General features: G+C 38.4%; 1 protein-coding gene across 7 annotated transcripts in view; it reads right to left on the reverse strand.

Annotated features, from left to right (window-relative positions):
- The window catches only part of LOC109400406 (polypyrimidine tract-binding protein 2), a 1522650-nt gene that overhangs the window by 476351 nt on the left and 1021609 nt on the right, over nucleotides 1-24690 (reverse strand). For 3 of the 7 annotated variants that reach the window (XM_062846600.1, XM_062846596.1, XM_062846599.1), the window contains exon 1: nucleotides 7906-8850. The exons of the other annotated variants lie outside the window; for them this stretch is intronic. The gene's annotated coding sequence lies outside the window, so the exon portion shown is untranslated. Of the gene's footprint in view, nucleotides 1-7905; nucleotides 8851-24690 lie in introns of those variants that run through there. 7 annotated transcript variants of the gene reach the window in all.

The raw sequence follows: 24690 nt of genomic DNA on the forward strand, positions 1-24690 counted from the left end.
TGGAGAATCCTCTCAGGATTCTATGGAGAATTTTCTCAGGATTCTGTGGAGAATGCTTTCAGGATTCTGTGGAGAATCCTTTCAGGATTCTGTGGAGAATCCTTTCAGGATTCTGTGGAGAATCCTTTCAGGATTCTGTGGAGAATCCTTTCAGGATTCTGTGGAGAATCCTTTCAGGATTCTGTGGAGAATCCTTTCAGGATTCTGTGGAGAATCCTTTCAGGATTCTGTGGAGAATCCTTTCAGGATTCTGTGGAGAATCCTTTCAGGATTCTGTGGAGAATGCTTTCAGGATTCTGTGGAGAATCCTTTCAGGATTCTGTGGAGAATCCTTTCAGGATTCTGTGGAGAATCCTTTCAGGATTCTGTGGAGAATCCTTTCAGGATTCTGTGGAGAATCCTTTCAGGATTCTGTGGAGAATCCTTTCAGGATTCTGTGGAGAATCCTTTCAGGATTCTGTGGAGAATCCTTTCAGGATTCTGTGGAGAATCCTTTCAGGATTCTGTGGAGAATCCTTTCAGGATTCTGTGGAGAATCCTTTCAGGATTCTGTGGAGAATCCTTTCAGGATTCTGTGGAGAATCCTTTCAGCATTCTGTGGAGAATCCTTTCAGGATTCTGTGGAGAATCATTTCAGGATTCTGTGGAGAATCCTTTCAGGATTCTGTGGAGAATCCTTTCAGGATTCTGTGGAGAATCCTTTCAGGATTCTGTGGAGCATAATTTCAGGATTCTGTGGAGAATCCTTTCAGGATTCTGTGGAGAATCCTTTCAGGATTCTGTGGAGAATCCTTTCAGGATTCTGTGGAGAATCCTTTCAGGATTCTGTGGAGAATCCTTTCAGGATTCTGTGGAGAATCCTTTCAGGATTCTGTGGAGAATCCTTTCAGGATTCTGTGGAGAATCCTTTCAGGATTCTGTGGAGAATCCTTTCAGGATTCTGTGGAGAAAATTCTTTTCCGGATTCTGTGGAGAATCCTTTCCGGATTCTGTGGAAAATCCTTTCAGAATTCTGTGGGGAATTCTTTCAGGGCTCTGTGGAGAATCCTTTCAGGATTCTGTGGAGAATTATCTCAGGATTCTAATGAGAATCCTCTCAGGACTCTATGGAGAATCCTCTCAGGATTCTGCGGAGAATCCTCTCAGGATTCTGCGGAGAATCCTCTCAGGATTCTGCGGAGAATCCTCTCAGGATTCTGTGGAGAATCCTCTCAGGATTCTGTGGAGAATCCTCTCAGGATTCTGTGGAGAATCCTCTCAGGATTCTGTGGAAAATCCTCTCAAGATTCTGTGGAGAATCCTCTCAGGATTCTGTGGAGAGTCCTCTCAGGATTCTGTGGAGAATCCTTTCAGGATTCTCTGGAGAATCCTTTCAGGATTCTCTGGAGAATCCTTTCAGGATTCTCTGGAGAATCCTTTCAGGATTCTCTGGAGAATCCTTTCAGGATTCTCTGGAGAATCCTTTCAGGATTCTCTGGAGAATCCTTTCAGGATTCTCTGGAGAATCCTTTCAGGATTCTCTGGAGAATCCTTTCAGGATTCTCTGGAGAATCCTTTCAGGATTCTCTGGAGAATCCTTTCAGGATTCTCTGGAGAATCCTTTCAGGATTCTCTGGAGAATCCTTTCAGGATTCTCTGGAGAATCCTTTCAGGATTCTCTGGAGAATCCTTTCAGGATTCTCTGGAGAATCCTTTCAGGATTCTCTGGAGAATCCTTTCAGGATTCACTGGAGAATCCTTTCAGGATTCATTGGAGAATCCTTTCAGGATTTACTGGACAATCCTTTCAGGATTCACTGGACAATCCTTTCAGGATTCTAAGAAGAATCCTCTCAGGATTCTGAGGAGAATCCTTTTAGGATTCTGAGGAGAACCCTTTTAGGGTTCTGAGGAGAACCCTTTTAGGGTTCTGAAGAGAATCCTTTTAGGATTCTATGGAGAATCTTTTCAGGATTCTATGGAGAATCTTCTCAAGATTTTATGGAGAATCCTCTCAGGATTCTATGGAGAATTTTCTCAGGATTCTGTGGAGAATGCTTTCAGGATTCTGTGGAGAATGCTCTCAGGATTCTGTGGAGAATCCTTCAGGATTCTGTGGAGAATCCTTTCAGGATTCTGTGGAGAATCCTTTCAGGATTCTGTGGAGAATCCTTCCAGGATTCTGTGGAGAATCCTTTCAGGATTCTGTGGAGAATCCTTTCAGGATTCTGTGGAGAATCCTTTCAGGATTCTGTGGAGAATCCTTTCAGGATTCTGTGGAGAATCCTTTCAGGATTCTGTGGAGAATCCTTTCAGGATTCTGTGGAGAATCCTTTCCGGATTCTGTGGAGAAAATTCTTTTCCGGATTCTGTGGAGAAAATTCTTTTCCGGATTCTGTGGAGAATCCTGTCAGGATTCTGTGGAGAATACTGTCAGGATTCTGTGGAGAATCCTTCTAGGATTCTGTGGAGAATCCTGTCAGGATTCTGTGGAGAATCCTTTCAGAATTCTGTGGAGAATCCTTTCCGGATTCTGTGGAGAATCCTTTCCGGATTCTGTGGAGAAAATTCTTTTCCGGATTCTGTGGAGAAAATTCTTTTCCGGATTCTGTGGAAAATCCTTTCCGGATTCTGTGGAAAATCCTTTCAGGATTCTGTGGGGTATTTTTTCAGGACTCTGTGGGGTATTCTTTCAGGACTCTGTGGAGAATCCTTTCAGGATTCTGTGGAGAATCCTTTCAGGATTCTGTGGAGAATCCTTTCAGGATTCTGTGGAGAATCCTTTCAGGATTCTGTGGAGAATCCTTTCAGGATTCTGTGGAGAATCCTTTCAGGATTCTGTGGAGAATCCTTTCAGGATTCTGTGGAGAATCCTTTCAGGATTCTGAGGTGAATTATCTCAGGATTCTAATGAGAATCCTCTCAGGACTCTATGGAGAATCCTTTCAGGATTCTATGGAGAATCCTCTCAGGATTCTGCGGAGAATCCTCTCAGGACTCTGCGGAGAATCCTCTCAGGATTCTGCGGAGAATCCTCTCAGGATTCTGCGGAGAATCCTCTCAGGATTCTGCGGAGAATCCTCTCAGGATTCTGCGGAGAATCCTTTCAGGATTCTGCGGAGAATCCTCTCAGGATTCTGCGGAGAATCCTCTCAGGATTCTGCGGAGAATCCTCTCAGGATTCTGCGGAGAATCCTCTCAGGATTCTGCGGAGAATCCTCTCAGGATTCTGCGGAGAATCCTCTCAGGATTCTGCGGAGAATCCTCTCAGGATTCTGCGGAGAATCCTCTCAGGATTCTGTGGAGAATCCTCTCAGGATTCTATGGAGAATCCTCTCAGGATCCTATGGAGAATCCTCTAGGGATTCTATGGAGATTCCTCTCAGGATTCTATGAAGAATCCTCTCAAATTTCTATGGAGAATCCTCTCAGGATTCTATGGAGAATCCTCTCAGGATTCTATGGAGAATCCTCTCAGGATTCTGTGGAGAATCCTCTCAGGATCCTATGGAGAATTCTCAAGGGATTCTAGGGAGAATCCTCTCAGGATTCTATGGAGAATCCTCTCCGAATTCTATGGAGAATCCTCTCCGGATTCTATGGAGAATCCTCTCCGGATTCTATGGAGAATCCTCTCAAGATTTTGTGGAGAATCCTCTCAGGATTCTGTGGAGAATCCTCTCAGGATTCTGTGGAGAATCCTCTCAGGATTCTGTGGAGAATCCTCTCAGGATTCTGTGGAGAATCCTCTCAGGATTCTGTGGAGAATCCTCTCAGGATTCTGTGGAAAATCCTCTCAAGATTCTGTGGAGAATCCTCTCAGGATTCTGTGGAGAATCCTCTCAGGATTCTGTGGAGAATCCTTTCAGGATTCTCTGGAGAATCCTTTCAGGATTCTCTGGAGAATCCTTTCAGGATTCTCTGGAGAATCCTTTCAGGATTCTCTGGAGAATCCTTTCAGGATTCTCTGGAGAATCCTTTCAGGATTCTCTGGAGAATCCTTTCAGGATTCTCTGGAGAATCCTTTCAGGATTCACTGGAGAATCCTTTCAGGATTCACTGGAGAATCCTTTCAGGATTCACTGGAGAATCCTTTCAGGATTCACTGGAGAATCCTTTCAGGATTCACTGGAGAATCCTTTCAGGATTCACTGGAGAATCCTTTCAGGATTCACTGGAGAATCCTTTCAGGATTCACTGGAGAATCCTTTCAGGATTCACTGGACAATCCTTTCAGGATTCTAAGAAGAATCCTTTCAGGATTCTGAGGAGAATCCTTTTAGGATTCTGAGGAGAACCCTTTTAGGGTTCTGAAGAGAATCCTTTTAGGATTCTATGGAGAATCTTTTCAGGATTCTATGGAGAATTTTCTCAGGATTCTGTGGAGAATGCTTTCAGGATTCTGTGGAGAATCCTTTCAGGATTCTGTGGAGAATCCTCTCAGGATTCTGTGGAGAATCCTTTCAGGATTCTGTGGAGAATCCTTTCAGGATTCTGTGGAGAATCCTCTCAGGATTCTGTGGAGAATCCTTGCAGGATTCTGTGGAGAATTCTTTCAGGATTCTGTGGAGAATCCTCTCAGGATTCTATGGAGAATCCTCTCAGGATTCTATGGAGAATCCTCTCAGGGTTCTATGGAGAATCCTCTCAGGATTCTATGGAGAATCCTCTCAGGATTCTATGGAGAATCCTCTCAGGATTCTATGGAGAATCCTCTCAGGATTCTATGGAGAATCCTCTCAGGATTCTATGGAGAATCCTCTCAGGATTCTATGGAGAATCCTCTCAGGATTCTATGGAGAATCCTCTCAGGATTCTATGGAGAATCCTCTCAGGATTCTATGGAGAATCCTCTCAGGATTCTATGGAGAATCCTCTCAGGATTCTATGGAGAATCCTTTCAGGATTCTATGGAGAATCCTTTCAGGATTCTATGGAGAATCCTCTCAGGATTCTATGGAGAATCCTCTCAGGGTTATATGGAGAATCCTCTCAGGATTCTATGGAGAATCCTCTTAGGATTCTATGGAGAATCCACTCAAGATTATATGGAGAATCCACTCAAGATTATATGGAGAATCCACTCAAGATTCTATGGAGAATCCTCTCAGGATTCTATGGAGAATCCTCTCAGGATTCTAGGAGAATCCTCTCAGGATTCTATGGAGAATCCTCTCAGGATTCTATGGAGAATCCTCTCAGGATTCTATGGAGAATCCTCTCAGGATTCTATGGAGAATCCTCTCAGGATTCTATGGAGAATCCTCTCAGGATTCTATGGAGAATCTTCTCAGGATTCTATGGAGAATCCTTTTGGATTCTATGGAGAATCCTCTCAGGATTCTATGGAGAATCCTCTCAGGATTCTATGGAGAATCCTCTCAGGATTCCATGCAGCATCCTCTCAGGATTCTATGGAGAATCCTCTCAGGATTCTATGGAGAAACCTCTCAGGATTCTATGGAGAATCTTCTCAGAATTCTATGGAGAATCCTCTCAGGATTCTATGGAGAATCCTCTCAGGATTCTATGGAGAATCCTCTCAGGACTCTATGGAGAATCCTCTCAGGATTCTATGGAAAATCAGGAATCTATGGAGAATCCACTCAAGATTATATGGAGAATCCACTCAAGATTATATGGAGAATCCACTCAAGATTATATGGAGAATCCTCTCAGGATTCTATGGAGAATCCTCTCAGGATTCTATGGAGAATCCTCTCAGGATTCTATGGAGAATCCTCTCAGGATTCTATGGAGAATCCTCTCAGGATTCTATGGAGAATCCTCTCAGGATTCTATGGAGAATCCTCTCAGGATTCTATGGAGAATCCTCTCAGGATTCTATGGAGAATCCTCTCAGGATTCTATGGAGAATCTTCTCAGGATTCTATGGAGAATCCTTTTGGATTCTATGGAGAATCCTCTCAGGATTCTATGGAGAATCCTCTCAGGATTCTATGGAGAATCCTCTCAGGATTCTATGCAGCATCCTCTCAGGATTCTATGGAGAATCCTCTCAGGATTCTATGGAGAAACCTCTCAGGATTCTATGGAGAATCCTCTCAGGATTCTATGGAGAATCCTCTCAGGATTCTATGGAGAATCCTCTCATGATTCTTTGGAGAATCCTCTCAGGATTCTATGGAGAATCCTCTCAGGATTCTTTGGAGAATCCTCTCAGTATTCTAAGGAGAATCCCTTCAGGATTCTGAGGAGAATCCGTTCAGGATTCTGAGGAGAATCCATTCAGGATTCTGAGGAGAATCCTTCCAGGATTCTGAGGAGAATCCTTTCAGGATTCTGATGAGAATCCTTTTAGGATTCTGATGAGAATCCTTTCAGGATTCTGATGAGAACCCTTTCAGGATTCTGATGAGAATCCTTTCAGGATTCTGATGATAATCCTTTCAGGATTCTGATGAGAATCCTCTCAGGATTCTGATGAGAATCCTCTCAGGATTCTGAGGATAATCCTATCTGAATTCTGAGTAAAATCCTCCTTGGATGCTGAGAAAAATCTTCTCCGGATTCTGTGGAGAATCTTCTCAGGATTTTGTGGAGAATCGTATCAGGATTCTGTGAAGAATGCTGTCAGAGTTCTGTGGAGAATTTTTCAGGATTTTAAGGAGAATTCTCTCAGAATTCTTTATATTTATTTATTTATTAATCCTTTCAGGATTATGTTGAGAATCCTCTCAGGACTTACGCGATGAATTTGTGGCGAATTGTGGATGAGGATTTTAATGTCCGAGAAATACTGAGTTGTTGTGCATATAAATGAAAGCATGCCCTAACAAGTGCCACCTGTTTTTTCACCCGAAAAAGCGGAACCATGCTTCCAAAATGGAAAACCTGACAGGAACACTCGGAAGTAGAATTTCAATTCCGAGCAAAGGGGAGGGACACATCACAAGAAAACATCGCAACACGTGGTGATTTCTTCTGCCGATTGCCGCTTTCCCCCTACGTCTATCGCAGGAAAAACAAGAACATACCTATCGAACGAAACAAGGAGGGTTCGATTCTGGGCGAGGAAGAACTTTTTACCCCTTTGTGTGCGCCGATAATCCACCGCATCGTACACACGACTTTCACCATATGTGTGAGTGCGTTCGATCAAAATTGTCTGTCTTTCACCTTTGTCGTGTCTCACGTATCGCGGCACGTTGCATGTGTGAGTGATTGAGCGACGACGACGACCACGACTGGATTATGTTTATATTATTTTCAGCGCCTACTGCGATGATGCGGTATTGCGGTGGTGGCGATTGGGATTTTCGGCGATGGATGCATGGATAACTACCTACTAGATTGAGGAGGGGGAGTTGAGTTGAGTGAGGTATCGCTTCAGTGCTTGTGTTGCACAAAGGAAACAACAAAAAAAAACGACGACGAATTTGATGAGAAGGGCAAAAAACCGACAAAAATGCATCATTTTCGATGGACGGACGGGAATTTGAGCTCCGCGTGTTTTTTAGCTGAGCTGCGTGGGCCGAGGATTATTACTTATTCAATTTAGGTGTCTTTTTTAGGTTGGGAAGAGGAGAAAAAGTCAGGTAATTTGCGACTTTCGGGAACAAACAATAATAAATTTCTGTGTGTATTTGCGCAAAAAACTTTTCCATACAATTCGCAACGCGATGCGATATGCAAAGGAATAGTGCACACAAACCCAAGCAGAAAAGTTTTAAAGGGGAATAAAAAGGGGCGAGACAAAAGCAAGAAAAAGAATGACACTTTTTTAAAAAGCTGAGCGAATGGTTTTTAAATTGATATCCGAAAAGAAAAAAAAAACGAAAAATAATTACTAGAAGTGGAAGCCGGACTTTGGCGAAATGGATAAAGTTATGATAAATGAGCAAAAATAACTACTTTCTCCAGTCTCTCTGCTGGAAGGAACTCAGGGGAAAGACAAAAACTTACACAAATTTGCCGGTTCGCTTTCTCGTTGATGCTGCTCTACAGCTGGATTACGATACTCCCCAGAAGAACACTGTTGGAAACTTCTTTCGCTGCGATGGACACCTTGCACCACGATTGCCAATTAATTATCCTGGCCTGCTTTGACTAGGAGGAGGATGGAGCTTTCACACCTGGTCGCGCACTCAGTATACGATTCAAATGTGGACACAATGCCAACTAGGATTTCTCCTTCAAGAACAGAATAATTCACTTTTTTCCAAACCCCCTTATTGAACTTCTTCGCCACAAAAAACGATGACCGAGTCACTCGCGTCGACTCCGATTTCGGGGCGCCGCGGCGAAAGAACACACTGCACCACCGAGTCGCGAAAATGAAAGCGAAAACGAGACCGGAAATCCCGCGGAAAACCACCAGAAAAACCTCGGCCTACTACAATCGCTAGGATGATTGAAAACTCTTCCGATGATGGAGAGAACACCGCACTTCGCGATAGAATCCGAATCAGAAAGGAAAAGGGGCAACTTTCCGAACCACGCGCGCGTGTGTATCGACTGGGAAAAGTGTTTTCCGAAACTACTCTCTGCTGCTTTCCTAAAAAGATCGACGACAAACGAACGTACGAGCGGCTGATGAATAGAGACGACGACTCTGTGCTTGAGTTGAGACTGACGACGACGACGGCGACCCTCCGAAACTGTGCAGACCACCGATGACAAATTTGCGTTTGTGTGTGATGTGTTGTGTTGTGTATCCAAAAAGTGTCATCCAAACACAACTACTGTTAATGGCGTGTCTCCGACTCCAACACTTCTTCATCTCAAAACAGCAGGCCGTGCGCCGGCGGACATTGCATGCTTGATGATGCGATGCGCGCAAACACATTCATCCACCGGTGGCGATGGAACCGCCACAACTCAAAAATCACGAACACGATAAAAAACTAATCACGCACACCCACATGCAAATCCATATGATAAATCGGGCTATCCCGGCGCCGACATCATCGGGACTGGGAGCAAACCAAAAGTATTAAGTCGTCGATGAAGGAGTTTAATGTTGTCTTAAATCTTCATACGTACAATCAATAACCCTTAAAATTTTGTTCCATATAAACCGCACTACAAGCCTATTAATTATTAAAAATTATTTTATTTGTTGAATCGTAAACAATGTCCCTCTCGATCCGTTTTACCTTAAAACCGAACCACGCACACACTGATAGATCGTAGCGAAGCAAGCCATGTGCGCCGGCGGTCGAGCGAGCATCGAAGTCGATGCAGCCGCCGTCGCGCCGATGGTGGCGGCGGCGAATTGGATAATCATCGTCATCATTGAATGACGACTTCAAGGCATCACAGTGGGGCAGAGGTGGCAAAATTGTGGGTAAAAGGCTGTCGGTTATTATGATTTTTTTTTCTGAAGTTCGACTCAGACAAACTGACGGCACACTCTACTCAAGTGGATCACTCAATGCAAACAGCATAGAGTCGAATGCCCCTACTTGGTAAAGTTTCCCTAAACCTGTCTTATTTACAAAACAATGAGACCATTCATACAAAAGGGCCAGGTTTAACGATATCTTCTTCTTCCTTATGACATTACGTCCGCACTGAGACTTGGCCTGCCTCGCTTCAGTGTTCTTTGAGCACTTCCACAGCTTCCGCAGCTTGAAGGGCTTTCTTTGCCTGCCATTGTATGAATTTGTATATTGTGAGGCAAGTACACACTGAAATAAATTTTGTTGTCGTTTCCACCGAATCCATGGTAGAATTAAGAACTGTACCAACAATTTTCAATCGAATGCAAAATTCTGTGCAACAGCTTTACTGCATTGTTTACGTTTTGCACAAGGTTTTGACAGTAGGTGTACTGAGTCTCAGTAAAATTGATTACCGAAGCTACCGAAATAGTTCTGCTGTTCTATTTTCGTCAAAAAAGTGCTGAACAGGCAATTCAGAATTGAGTGTATATGTTTCCAAGATAAGCAAGAAATTTGAATCTCAAACCGTTTAAAAATCGTAAGGCACCCTATAGGGTTATATATAAAACAATGCTCTAGAAAATTTGAGCTATGTACTCCAAATACCTTGTCCTTAATGTTCCTGTACGCACGCACACATAAAGTGGAGGCTGTGTAAATCATCGCACAGATGGAGCTAGTGATTGAAAGGAGAACTTATTTGCCAAGAAAAAATGGAAAAGTCGTATTCGCCTCCAAACGTCATCACCCCACCGCACAATCGCTAGCGTAGAACGATCGACGCGCCACCATTTTTCGAATGTTGGAGAGCACAGGTACCTTTTTCGCGGTGTTGAGTCACCGTAAACAACACCGCGAAAAAGGTACCTACACCCTCCACTATTCGAAAGATGGTGGCGCGTCGATCGTTGCAGTTTATCGTTTGACAGTCAATAAGCTGGCACGTCGGTTTGGCGGTGGTTATAAAGCTTCTGGTTTCTTTATTTATTGGGATCGAAGTAAGGGATGTGTCCGTAGGTCGAACCGAATGCTTATAGCTGTTAGAGTGCTAGACGATTGAAACTATCTCATTTTATTCAAAACTAGCTCTTCCGGCAAACGTCTTACTGCCTGCCTACTATGTTTTTTTTAACATCCAGTTCCTCAGCAAAGCGTCGCTCAAAACATTGTCAAAACCGAATTTCAGATTATCCCCTTTTTCTTGCCTACTCGAACCACAGAGAACAGATATCCAGGCTAGAACAAATTTCATTTGGAAAGTTGTGTAAGGATTTGAATCTTTACTTGAGTAAGGTTGCAAACCAATACACGATGACAACATTAACGCCACCAAACATCATATTGCCACAGTCAGTGGTGAATTGAAACATTTTAAGTGGTGAATTAAATTAGTATGGGAAATTAACCGATTACAGCGCCACGCTATTGCCACTTGTTTTGCCGATTTCAAATGGTCGTTAAATTCCTTACACAGTTTCGGAACTGGACTGGACTTGGATGTCTGTTCTCTGTGACTGTACCAGGTTATTCGGAATTGCACAATGGCGATCCTGCCAGGAGTTGCAGATATTTGTGCTGCAACACAAGCTTCGAACCAGGAAAAAGGAAAGGAATCACTTAGCTCAAAAAATATAGTGGAAGCAGCATCGAGAATTCATCTAAAACAAACTGATGAAGCAGGCAAAAAAATGGCCGTGCTCAAAGCGAGTCAGATGTACTGCGCTCGAAGCGGGTCTCGAGAGACCGCGCAAAAAGCGAGCCAAATGAGCTGCGCTAGAAGCGGGTTTCATTGAAACCGCGCAAGATGCGGATTCCTCAAGAATCGCGCAAAAATGCGAGTCTAAAAGACTGCGCCACAAGCGGGTCTCACAAGACCGCGCAAAAAAGCGAGCCAAATGAGCTGCGCTAGAAGCGGATTGAAACCGCGCAAAATGCGGATTCCTCCAGAATCGCGCAAAATGCGGGTCGAAAAGACTACGCTAGAAGCGGGCCACAATGGCCGCGCTCTCAGCAGGTTTGAACGGACCGTGCATGAAGCGAATTAGAGGAGTTGCGCTCAATGCGAGCTTCGAGAGATTGCGCTGATAAAATGTTATTCAAACGAGCCGAAAGTTACTACGCGCAACACGGTTTTAAAAGTACCATGAAAAAGTACAGCTAGGAAAGATTGTTAAAGAGGGAGAAAATTGTAAAGTGTGAACAGTGATGACTGCTTGTCTGGGAAAACAGCAAAATCATGTTCAGTGTCATAGTGAACATACATAAACGAATGCGGTAATCTACCAGCACAACGCCGAGATTAGGCATGGCAAAGGAAAATACGTGACAATGTGAGCAATACTTGACAGTACAATCCACGGTAGCAACTGATGTTCACGGAGAACTATTCTAGGAAAAAATCCCAAAGCACGCAAAAATGAGCATCATTCATGCAGATTTATAAACCACTAAAATGCTTTCATTTGCTAACATTTAAACATTTTTAAAACTTCAAAGTGATATAAGCATGCCGAAATTATGTGAAAATATATGTTTAGTTGGTCGTAATACACAATTGTAAACTATGGTGTTCTGTTATGATCTACAAGGTGAATTTGTGTGATGCATTGATAAAAAGCATTGCAAATATCTACATATGTGTTAGACACATAAAAGTAAGTTCCCAGTTTACTTATGGTTTATAACATGGCCCATACAGTTCCGATTCGTTCGTTGGAGGCTCGATGGACTGTCTCGATGGGCTGTCTCGATGGAAGGATGTTCACTGGTTTGGGGCAAATTCCAACTAAAAACCACAGTCAATATCGAAATGATGTCAATATGAGTTTTACGTTTGATTGCCGCCGCAGCTATTATGCTTTTGGTTGAAATCCGAAAAGACCGGCGGTGCGAAAATTGATTTTTAACCTACTTACAAATGTCGCAACTCAATTTAGATTAGTGCATATTAAAGCTCTTAATCAGCTTAATGATGCGCAAAAGGAAAAGAATAGTTTCAAATTTACGCAGCTGCAATCTCGCATGTGCTTCAAGTGACGACCTCGAATTGGTGGAGCGACGATAATATATACAGGACAATTGTGCAAGTCTGTGAGTGTTTCGTGACGTATTTCACGTCACTTGCGTGTGTCTAGAGCATTTTCATCAGTTGTCAGTTGTCCCAACGAACGAACACTATTCGTTAATCGGGGCGCAGTCGTGATCGAACCAGCGAATCCAAGCTGTATCCAGCATTACCATGCTACACGGGATCGATTTTCCGAACTTTCCGTAAAAAAAAAGCATTCCTTGACTTTCTTGGGTATTTTTGTACTTGTCACACGATATACACATGCAAATGGTTGTTGAGAGAGGAAACTCTCAGTTAAAAAAATATGGAAGTGCTCTAAAATCAAAACAAAACAGTCCCAGAGGGGACGTTACGCCAAGAAGAAGACGAAGGACATGATATGTACGATACCAAAAGAAAAACAGAAATGATGCCAAGTTCTCCAGAGATGCGGTCTGAGAATACCAATTATAGCGGATCAGAGTATTTTAGGGTGGTTGAGGTGAAACCCTACGCTAACATCTGCCTTTTTACGAAAATAGAAAGTAATATTTGACAAAAATAGATAGCACTCGACATAGTAAGTAACCAACATAGTAAGTAGGTAACCAACTCCGAGATTTTGTGATATTGATTTTTGATTTAACAAGGGAAAAGCGATTCTTAGTACCAAAGTAAAGGGTCAAAAGTGGCTTAAATATGGGAGTGAGCTGAGGGAATGTACTCAAATTCTAGAAGCCATGCAAATAAACCAGTGTACGCAGAATATGCCACCGCAAGCGAAAAACAGGCAACAGAGGAGGCACGGCAACAACGCTTTGTTTTTTCGTTAGCAGATAATGACAAAATCGCTCCCGAGTTTGTTCACAACAAAAACGGTAGGAATATTTGTCTCGTTATATTCACATCGTGATTTTTGCATTGTTTTACAACTGAAATTCGACTCTGAGGTTTGCAAATATCTTATTTCGTCCAAATGCTTATGAATTTGATAATGTATGTCGAAAATTTCAGCAGAAAACCGAAATATCAGCACACGCACGGCAAGCGATATTTGTTTTATTGCTCTCATCGCCTGACATGCGTTTGTTGCGGAGGGCCTTTGTTACCAACATGCACCGCTTAGGACAAAGCGTAAACCGATCAACTATTTATGTCAGAAAAACAGAATGCAACCTATTTACCAGAACAACGTGAGCCTTTAAACGCAATATTTTGTAATGAAAATCAGAACACAAAGTTTTAAATATAAAGTACCCGAACAAAGTTAGTAACGCCAGTGTGATTCACCGATTTACAATCAGTTTTTGACATTCTTGACAGATGGGCAAATGCTTGTTAGTTCCGCCCATTAGAAAACCGACGAGGGGAGATTCAACAAATCGCTCCCGTTCAAATTTGATACATCCAATTTGCCGAGTGAATATGGAATTAGCCAAAGAAGCAAATTGAATGCCTTTTTTACATGGATTGATTATAAGTAACCTAGACAGAGCTTGGTATGAATATTACTACAATATAAAGTTGCACAAAACTAATTTCTGTCTCTAGTTGCATTCGCTTAGCCTGATTTAACTGAATTTTACTTGAAGTAGCATTTATCCTGTATTCTTATCCTGGGCAAAAGCACAATTCAAATTGAATCCGATCCGTTAGTTTACGTTGATTATTAATTTGGCCTTGTTTCTTTATGTTATGTGCAGTGACGATAAAGATCATAAATGACGAAGCCCAGTAACCCAATTTGCACGGATAGTGACGTAATCTAATAATAAAAACGTTTGTGTGTAACGCTAAATTTTTGCATAGCTTTAAACTCGAGAATACTCAACTATTACCAATACTGTCTTATGGTGGTTCTTTAGCAGTGATGCAATAGTTATCAACTAGCAGTTATCTCTCGAAAATCATAAAGCAAGACTACAGACGCAAGAAACGCGCGATGTACGATCTTTATATTTTGCTGCTCATATTGGGGCAAACTTATGCTGCATTGGTTTGATTGTCATATCAAACGCAGATTGAGATTTTGCCACCACTGTCTGCGATCTTCCACCTTCGTATCATTCAACAATATTTGCACAGTATAACATAATGTAACCACTTGTAATGCATTATATAGATCGTGACATTTGTTGACATAAAGCAACTATTTGTCATACAATAAAAACAACAGATAGAAGAAATTCACTGATTGGAGATGATGATGATTATGTCGTTAACAGTGCAAGGATTGCCTTTGGCTGCAGAATCTACCTGATGGTGTGTTGTAGTAGGGTGAGCGAAATTCACTGGAGACCTTCGGAATATAACATGAAGGTTATTATCTCGTGATAAAAGCCTGGCCATGCCACGATCATTTGTTCGGAAACCAGTTTATTTAGCTTCCTAAGGCTACCTTTCTCGAAACCATGCCATGTTCACATTTAAAAAGGAAACAACAAGGAACGAACTCATTGGATATTCCTTTTCAATTAATTGTCTATTTGCCTTTGGTTGAAACATCCAATAGGCTAAAAATACCCACCAAACCATATAGAATGTTCACTCGATCAAACCACTTGCTGAGTCTCCAGTCGAAAGAATTTTACCTATTTGAGATGAAGACAAGCTGTAAATCTCTATGCGGGATTTGATTGAAGTGATAGATGTGCCTCAAATTAGGTTTATCCAGAAATTCTCGATTCTCAAGCAGCAGCTGCTGAAAGTGGATGACATCCGTTTTACTCCATTGTTATCAAGGAGATTTCAATCGAACTTCATAGAAAAATCAAGGTGAATAAAAAAGCTGTTTGTCTGTGGTTTAACTGCAATGCTTTCTAACTGCAAGTCCGGTAAGTGCAACAAATTTGCAGTTATCGCACCGCCAAACGTCAAAATGGTGCGCCATGTTAGCCCTAATGAACAGTCGAATGAATTTTTCGTTCATTTTACGTCAATTGACGGTTTGCTGACACTGTCAGGCGTTGCAGTTATCGAATTTTCGTTTGCTAAGTGAAACGTAAACATGTTGCAGTTATCGAACGTCTACTGTATTGACACAATTTAAGAGATAAAAGCATTTTATTTCAAACACTCAGCCAAGGCCTAACTTATGAAACGGCCTTTAAAATAATTCATAATGATTAGGATGAATTTCATAACGTTGCCCTATGACGTAAAATCGTCACACTTTCATATATGTTTAGCAACATGATATTTTCAAGTGTCGGTAGCCGATGTTGTCCGATGTTCATTGATAGAATCCAGTCTGCGTCATTTCAAGGTTTTTTTTTGCTCTTTTAATAAGTCTATCTTATGAAATTTGTCATAACAAGCACGATAAATTTTCATAAGGTATAACTTTTACTTATAGCACAGACAAACAGACGTAACACTTCGAACATTTTTCGATTCAAATCATAGTCACGGAAACATATTCGCCCAATGCTAAAAGGACTAAGTTTGGCCGATCACCAACTAGGTGGCGGTAGTGAGCAAACGTCAAACTCGAACAAAAACGATGCGAGCGCCACGGGTGGGCAGTTCGCCAACTATCATATTTTGAAAAAGACCGATAAATCGGTGTACGATGGGAATTATCAGAGTGTTACGTCTGTTTGTCTGTGCTTATAGCAAAAAAAAAAACATAAGGTATTTTGATGAATTTCGTTAGTTATTTTCGCTGAGTGAACTCATCGTTATCCAACCGCACATTTGATAGCCATTTTTTTAGAGAGAAAGGTGGATGTGTGGGCGCGAACGAGCCCCCAATGCTAAGTGTGTCAAGAGCTGAATGAGAGCTCACCTCTCCGCCGTCGATATGCGTTCGTCGTCGGCGTCCCGCGGCTACGTCAGCGTCGGTCGGCAGTCGCCATCTTTATGCCGGACGATTCAGTATCTTTCTACCAGCGAGGCGAGACGTGTGTCGGCTCATCGGCTGAGTAATTCCTTTCCGCATTGTTATTCGGAATTGCACAGTAGCACTCAGCGAGCTCTACAAATTCCGCTTCGGTACTGCTCAGCGCAACACACGCTTGCTTCTGGGATGCCCAGGAGATTGGTCAAAAACTAAACGTCACCAGGATTCCGTAATTCGACTTCCGGGTTTTCGCATGCGTCGGAGTCAACGTTAACCTCTATGCTCGCTTGTCCTCGGCATTAGTACAAGCTCACATGATCCTGGGTGAGCTTTTGAGATACCGGAGGATTCATTTTGCCTCCATCCAATTCGCCTGAGCTGGATTGCTCACTGCTTATCGGCCAAGGATCGATACGCTGACAGCGATATCCGATCACATACAACAAACCATCAATCACCAGTATTCAAGATTGTTCGGCAGTTTTTTTTTTCTCCTTTTGTTGCGTTTGGCCAGATTCCAAAGGAATCTTCAACAACTTCGAAACGCTCCAACAACCTCTGAATGTACAAAAGCCTAGCCGCTTCAGGACGGCATCAAATTTTCGTTTCCATACGTGTCAGCCTGGCTTGATATCGTAAAGACTCTTCTGTATAGCAAACATACGGAGCTCTTGTCACTCATCTCGTAGTCAGGCGGTTGCCGCAAGTAGACCGTTTCATCCAGGTCACCATAGAGGTAGGCAGTATCTTGACGTCCGCATGTTGTTTGCACTGCCAACTGTGATCAACGTCCTAAACGTTACCTGTCAGACTACTGGGGTGAACACCTCGTCGAAATCCGTCCCGAATCAATCATACCCAGCACGGAGGAAGTTAGGCGTTCGACACTGTTAGGCATTTGTTAGATATGTTGCTCATCGAAAATTTCTGGAGAGCATAAATCATAACCCCGAAATTATGCTCAGTGTTCGATTCTTTCGCGCATTGTTGACAGTTGCCTGAACGGCAGTTAAAAAAATAACTTTGTTGATTGCAGCAGCGTTCGTCGGTCGGGAAAATGATAGAAATTGCGCGTTTCAATTAGTTAAAACCGTAACAACCTGGTAAGAACCATTTCAGTCGTTCCGTCGTCCGACCCGTCAGCACCTCGCCGCTGCTACTGGCCAATAAGCCCGGTTCGTTCTCGTCGTACCGTTGCCGGAACCAGTCATCTCCAAAACAGTGTCCGATTCCGTTAAGTTTGGCCTCATCGTGTCGGTGAGTCATTTTCCCAAGTAACCACGGTGCTGAAGCCTTATTGCATGCAGATATACGGTGTACTTAGAGCAATCATTACTTTACATGCAAACTTAAAGTTGATTTAAAGTGGAAATGGGCAATTATGCGACTGCTCCAAGATTATACCAGTATAATCTTAATTTGATTGTATAATTGCCCACTTCCACTTTAAATCAACCTTAAGTTTGCATGTAAAGTAATGATTGCACTAAATACACCATATATCTGCATGCAACAAGGCTTCAGCACCGTGGTTACTTGGGTTAATTTTATTTTGATTTATTTTTCATTTAATTTTTATTTAATTTTTATTTAATTTTAAATAAATTTTAATCAAATTTTAATAAAATTTTCATTAATTTTTATTATAATTTTAACAAAATTTTAATAAAATTTTAATTAAACTTCAATTAAATTTTAATTGAATTTTCAATTTTTTTTTAAATTTAAACAAAATTTTAATAAAACTATAATAAAATTATAATAAAATTGTAATAAAATTTAAATAAAATTTTATTTAAATTTTAATAAATCTTTAAAAAAATTCAAATAAAATTTTTATTAAAAATGTTAATACAACTTTAAAAAATTTTAATAAAATTAAAAAAAAAATAATTTAATTTTAATTTATTTTTAATAAAATTTTAATAAATTTAATTTTAATAAAATTTTAATAAAATTTTAATAAAATTTTAATAAAATTTTAATAAAATTTTAATAAAATTTTAATTAAATTTTAATAAAACTTTAATAAAATTTTAATTAAATTTTAACAAAATTTTAATAAATTTTGAATAAAATTTTAATTTAATTTGAATTCAATTTTAATCCAATTTTAAATAAATTTTAATTAAATTTTAATTAAATGTTAATTAAATTTTAAATAAATTTTAATGAAATTTTAATTAAATTTTAATCAAATTTTAATTTAATTTTAATTTAATTTTAATTTAATTTTAATTTAATTTTAATTTAATTTTAATTTAATTTTAATTTAATTTTAATTTAATTTTAATTTAATTTTAATTTAATTTTAATTTAATTTTAATTAAATTTTAATTTAATTTTAATTTAATTTTAATTTAATTTTAATTTAATTTTAATTTAATTTTAATTTAATTTTAATTTAATTTTAATTTAATTTTAATTTAATTTTAATTTAATTTTAATTTAATTTTAATTTAATTTTAATTTTAATTTAATTTTAATTTAATTTTAATTTAATTTTAATTTAATTTTAATTTAATTTTAATTTAATTTTAATTTAATTTTAATTTAATTTTAATTTAATTTTAATTTAATTTTAATTTAATTTTAATTTAATTTTAATTTAATTTTAATTTAATTTTAATTTAATTTTAATTTAATTTTAATTTAATTTTAATTTAATTTTAATTTAATTTTAATTTAATTTTAATTTAATTTTAATTTAATTTTAATTTAATTTTAATTTAATTTTAATTTAATTTTAATTTAATTTTAATTTAATTTTAATTTAATTTTAATTTAATTTTAATTTAATTTTAATTTAATTTTAATTTAATTTTAATTTAATTTTAATTTAATTTTAATTTAATTTTAATTTAATTTTAATTTAATTTTAATTTAATTTTAATTTAATTTTAATTTAATTTTAATTTAATTTTAATTTAATTTTAATTTAATTTTAATTTAATTTTAATTTAATTTTAATTTAATTTTAATTTAATTTTAATTTAATTTTAATTTAATTTTAATTTAATTTTAATTTAATTTTAATTTAATTTTAATTTAATTTTAATTTAATTTTAATTTAATTTTAATTTAATTTTAATTTAATTTTAATTTAATTTTAATTTAATTTTAATTTAATTTTAATTTAATTTTAATTTAATTTTAATTTAATTTTAATTTAATTTTAATTTAATTTTAATTTAATTTTAATTTAATTTTAATTTAATTTTAATTTAATTTTAATTTAATTTTAATTTAATTTTAATTTAATTTTAATTTAATTTTAATTTAATTTTAATTTAATTTTAATTTAATTTTAATTTAATTTTAATTTAATTTTAATTTAATTTTAATTTAATTTTAATTTAATTTTAATTTAATTTTAATTTAATTTTAATTTAATTTTAATTTAATTTTAATTTAATTTTAATTTAATTTTAATTTAATTTTAATTTAATTTTAATTTAATTTTAATTTAATTTTAATTTAATTTTAATTTAATTTTAATTTAATTTTAATTTAATTTTAATTTAATTTTAATTTAATTTTAATTTAATTTTAATTTAATTTTAATTTAATTTTAATTTAATTTTAATTTAATTTTAATTTAATTTTAATTTAATTTTAATTTAATTTTAATTTAATTTTAATTTAATTTTAATTTAATTTTAATTTAATTTTAATTTAATTTTAATTTAATTTTAATTTAATTTTAATTTAATTTTAATTTAATTTTAATTTAATTTTAATTTAATTTTAATTTAATTTAAAATTAATTTTAAATTAATTTTAATTTAATTTTAATTTAATTTGGATTTAATTTTAATTTAATTTTAATTCAATTTTAATATAAATTTAATTTAATTTAATTTTTATTTAATTCAAATTCAAATTCAAGTTTAAATTAAAGTTAAAATTGAAATTAAAATTAAAGTTAAAATTAAAATTGAACAGGCTCCGAGTTATTTTTTTATTGAATTTGTTTCGTCCAGCTTTCATTCGAGGCAAGAGTACGGTTGTAGTAGTGAACGTCGACAAAAGTTCACTACTACAATCATACTTCTTGCTCGGATGACAGCTGGAATGAAAACAAGCAGCATAAAATTTATGCCTAACATTTGTCTAACAGCCCATAGTAAAACATGTCTAACGTTAGTCTAATGTTAGACTAACAAACATGTTTCGAATTTGCAACATGTCTAACAAAAGTGTGTCATATCTGTCTAATTTTAGACTAACATTAGCCAAAAGTGAGACAAAAAGTTAGCCTAACATGCTGGCCAGTTAGTCTCACATTAGGCTAATGTTAGGCTAACCCTCCGTACTGGGTATATATTATATAAAATCCCAGCGTTGTCTGTCTGCCTGTCAATAACGCTTTGAAATGTTTCATTGAAATGTTTCACCATTGCTATATCAAACTTCTATAAATTTCGATATTTTCGGGCCGCCACCAAACCGGACTTCGCACAATCAAGTCGCGACGCGACCCAACTCGCGACGTTTTTGAATCATGTTAAAAGTAGTGCGCATCCTTCCCGTTGTTGTCAGCAACACAGCGCACTAGATGCGAAACAGATGCGACACTTGTGGTCCAAGGAAATGTCAATTTTTGATTGAATGTCTGTCCTGATTCCAACCGGATAGACCAGGGGTTTTCAGGTCTTTTTCTTGGCGGTGCACTTTTTTGATGCAAATTTCTTTGCGGTGCACTCATTTAGGCATGGTCCATAAATGACGTCTTTATTGGGGGGTGTTGGGGTTGCTTGCGTTTGCCTTTCTGATTTTCCTTCTAAACATGTGTTCGGTACCCAAGCAACACACATGTTATATAAAAGTTACGACAGCGCAAGTTTTGGTTGTATAAAAGTTTATTTGATGTAATTTCAACACAATGTTAGAATTACGTCAAATTAACATCTATACAACCAAAACTTGCGCTGTCGTAACTTTTATATAACATGTGTGTTGCTTGGGTATGGCTGATTACACTACGGAGGGGTTTGTGAGGAAAGTAGAGCCGATTTCCAGATCATGAATCATTTTTCACATATTAGACGCAACTAGTAAGAGACTTTTTGGATTTTTCGAGATTTTAACGTAGCTGTTGGGCAGCACCTTATCACTTTTTAAGGATTTTTTGTATTTAGGGTGACCAAATTCAGTTTTTAAATTTTCAAAAGATTTTTGGTTGATAGGGCTTGTCCGTGAACGACGTAGACTCAGACGGGAGGAGGAGTCAAATTCTTCATACAAATTTTCAAATTTTTGTATCAACAAAAGTCGACGGAGTGGGAGGGGGGGGGGGGGTCTGAGATGGTCAAAAATGAGTCTACGTAGTTTTTATGAACAGCGCCATTTCTTGGATCACTTCATGATTTTTGATAAATTCGTAAATAAATCTTTGATTGATTTAATACAAGATGCATTGTAGATTTTCCCTGAGGTTCTTATGGAAATTTGTTGTTGTCATTTACGTTGCAGTTATACATATTTGTAACCTGATTTGTGTGGCACTTTTCCTCATTCGTGAGTGTATTATACACTTTTTTCACACTTTTTTGTCGCGGTGCACTAAGTAAGACTTCACAATGCACCAAGTGCACCGCGGTGCACGATCTGAAAACCCCTGGGATAGACAATAACTTCCTGAAGGTATTGGACTCTTCTGAAATAATATTAAGAAGAACGTTTGGGAATGTTCTGGAACATCAAAATCCTAAAAACTTCAAGAACTTACTAAAAGTTTCAGAAAAATACGAAAGTTCTGGAATGTTCTAGAGAATTCATTTTTTTTTTTAATTTTTTATAACTTTCCAAAATTTTCGGGAGTTTCTGGAGAAAAAAGAGGAAGAACCTTCTGCAGTAGTTTTTCATTTAGTTCTTCACAGTCACCCTCAGCATGGTTTTGCCAAATACCCGCGAGTTAACTGCTTCGGCTATATGAACCCCAAACATTCGTTTACGATGGATGAAATAAAATGAAAAAAAAATCCCAGTTTCGTAGAAGCTTCTAGAAGATTCTTTCCATTTCAGAGATAAGATCCCTATAACAGGAATTCACGACTCAAAAATGTGTAATTTGAAGTATATTTTCTGGCGTTTGTGATTTCTAGAATATTCTTCCATTCAATGGACAAGAACCCTATAACTGTCGTTGACAATCACAAGGCGGATACATGATAGTATACCTTCTGGCGCTTCTGATGAGTACAATGCTGAGTAAAATGTTTCGCATTGATATGATGGCTTCAGAGGAAGTTTCTGAAAATGATTATTCCAGAAGTTCAAGCATCTCTTTGATCTAAAACGGCATAGGGATGTATGAAATAAAATCCGGAGTTGTCTGTCCACCCGTCACGCTTATGTCGTTTTCGTTTTTGCGGTGGTGCTACACCGGTGTAGCACTTTTGCACCGAAAGTGTTCGTTTTTGATTTTCGTGCTACACCGGTGCAGCACTTTTTCTGCACCGCGCATGATAGTGTAGCACTCAAAAAATCGGGAGTGTAGCAGTTGCACACCGTGTCCACCAATCAGCGTTTGCGAAGTTGTCAATATTTTGGTGTTTATACACGCACACCAATGCAACTGCACCGAAAATGTTCGTTTATTCAGCGAAAAGTGCAGCACGAAGCGGTGTAGCACCGGCGCAAAAACGAAAACGACATTAGAAAAGTGTTGCTGAAATATTCCGTGGAATGGTGTGTGATCTAGAGAAAGAATAAGGAGAACTAAAAGCAAAGAAGAAAGAATAGGAAGGGAGATGAGGTTTCTAAAACTGTTCCAGAATTTTCCACGAGTGTTCGAGATTGTTCTGTTTCAATATCAATGAAGCAAGAAGGTCGAAGTAATATTCGAGTGGTTTCTATTTCAAATATGAAGAAATTTATTAAACTGCCTGCATTTTTGCATCGTTTTATTGATGCATTTCTGTATTTTTGCATTGGTGAATCGTTGCATTGCTGCATTAAGCCAGTAGAAATATCTAGAAGCTTCTTTCATTCCATGAACTAGAACCCTACAACAGTCTAACCTAGTTGTATACATAATAGAATACCTTCTGGCGTTTTCCAAAGAGTGAAATATTTCACATATGAAATGATTCTTCAGCCTTCAAGGAGGCTTCTAGAGATTTCCAGGACATTCTAGGATTTTTTGATTGGATTAAAAAAAAAAACAACTTTTTTTAGGAACATGGCTAGCCACGTTGGGTCTGCTAGTTGCTAAGAAAATCTTTGCGCAAGCGCAACCAGTCTGTATAGGAAATCCTTGTACTGCGCAACGTTGCCATTCTCGTCGACATTGCGCTTGAAGATCTATTTGCTGCGTAGGGCTTCGTAATCAGCTGGCAGACTCGTACCGTGCATCACCGTGGACTGCCTCAGCCAAACTTCTCGGTTCTACCACAAGCTTGCGCGCCATGCCGCTGGTCTCTCGGAATCGTACTGGTTTGTGTCCCATTGTAGTTGATCGCGGGACAAGACGCTGGAGAGGCGCCTCTTCTTCAATTCCGTTGCCACTGCAACGGCCACAGCTGGTTGTGAAAGCACTGACGTACTTCACCATCGTCGCTGACGATGACTGATGCGTCGAACCCTGGTTTTCGGCTTCGTCCTCCATTTCCACAAAACGCACGTGGCAACATATTCTGCTGATGCACGGCCATGTTGACCACTTCCTCCCAGAACACTTGGCCAATATTCGCGTCGATCAGCATGCATCGAGCCATCTCATCGATCGAACGATTTTTTCTCTCCGCAACTCCGTTCTCCTCCAGTGCGTATCCAGCCGTGTACTGGGGATCCCATTGACACGATAGAATCGTCCCAAACGCTTCGATTTGTATCTTTCAAATCGATCTTTGACCATACTCACGAAATCTTCCATTACATCCGCAGCCTCCGACTTCTTCTTGAGGAAATTCTCGACGGTGTACCGACTGTGGTCGTCAATCATCGTGACGAAATACTGCGAAGCACCAGGCGACACGGTGTTCATCGGCCTATAGGTGTCCGTGTGGATAATGTCCAGCCCCTTAGATTCTTGATCGTCCTCCCTCGGAATTGGCAGTCGAGAAATCTTGTCTTTGGGAAGATTCAAAAATTACGTCCATCGTTTTTCGGGATTTCTAGACCCCCCCTCCCCCCTCTGTCACGCAATTTCCCTATACCCAATACACGTACTGTCACACTTTTCTAGACCCCCCCCTCCCGCAAATGTTGGACGTAATTTTTGAACGTTCCATTTGATGTAGCACTCGCACGTTTAGAATACGTTACATTTTTGGATGTTCACGCCGGTAACCAAACCCTGGGCCAAACCGTCATGCGCCGTTTGGTGTATTGTATCAGGATCATGCTGTCGACTAACAAAATGATGATGGCTCGTTCTTTGACGTCTCCGTCCTCTCAGGCGTCCGTCA

Source organism: Aedes albopictus, chromosome 1 (genome assembly GCF_035046485.1).
Source record: "Aedes albopictus strain Foshan chromosome 1, AalbF5, whole genome shotgun sequence".
Lineage (NCBI taxonomy): Eukaryota > Metazoa > Arthropoda > Insecta > Diptera > Culicidae > Aedes > Aedes albopictus.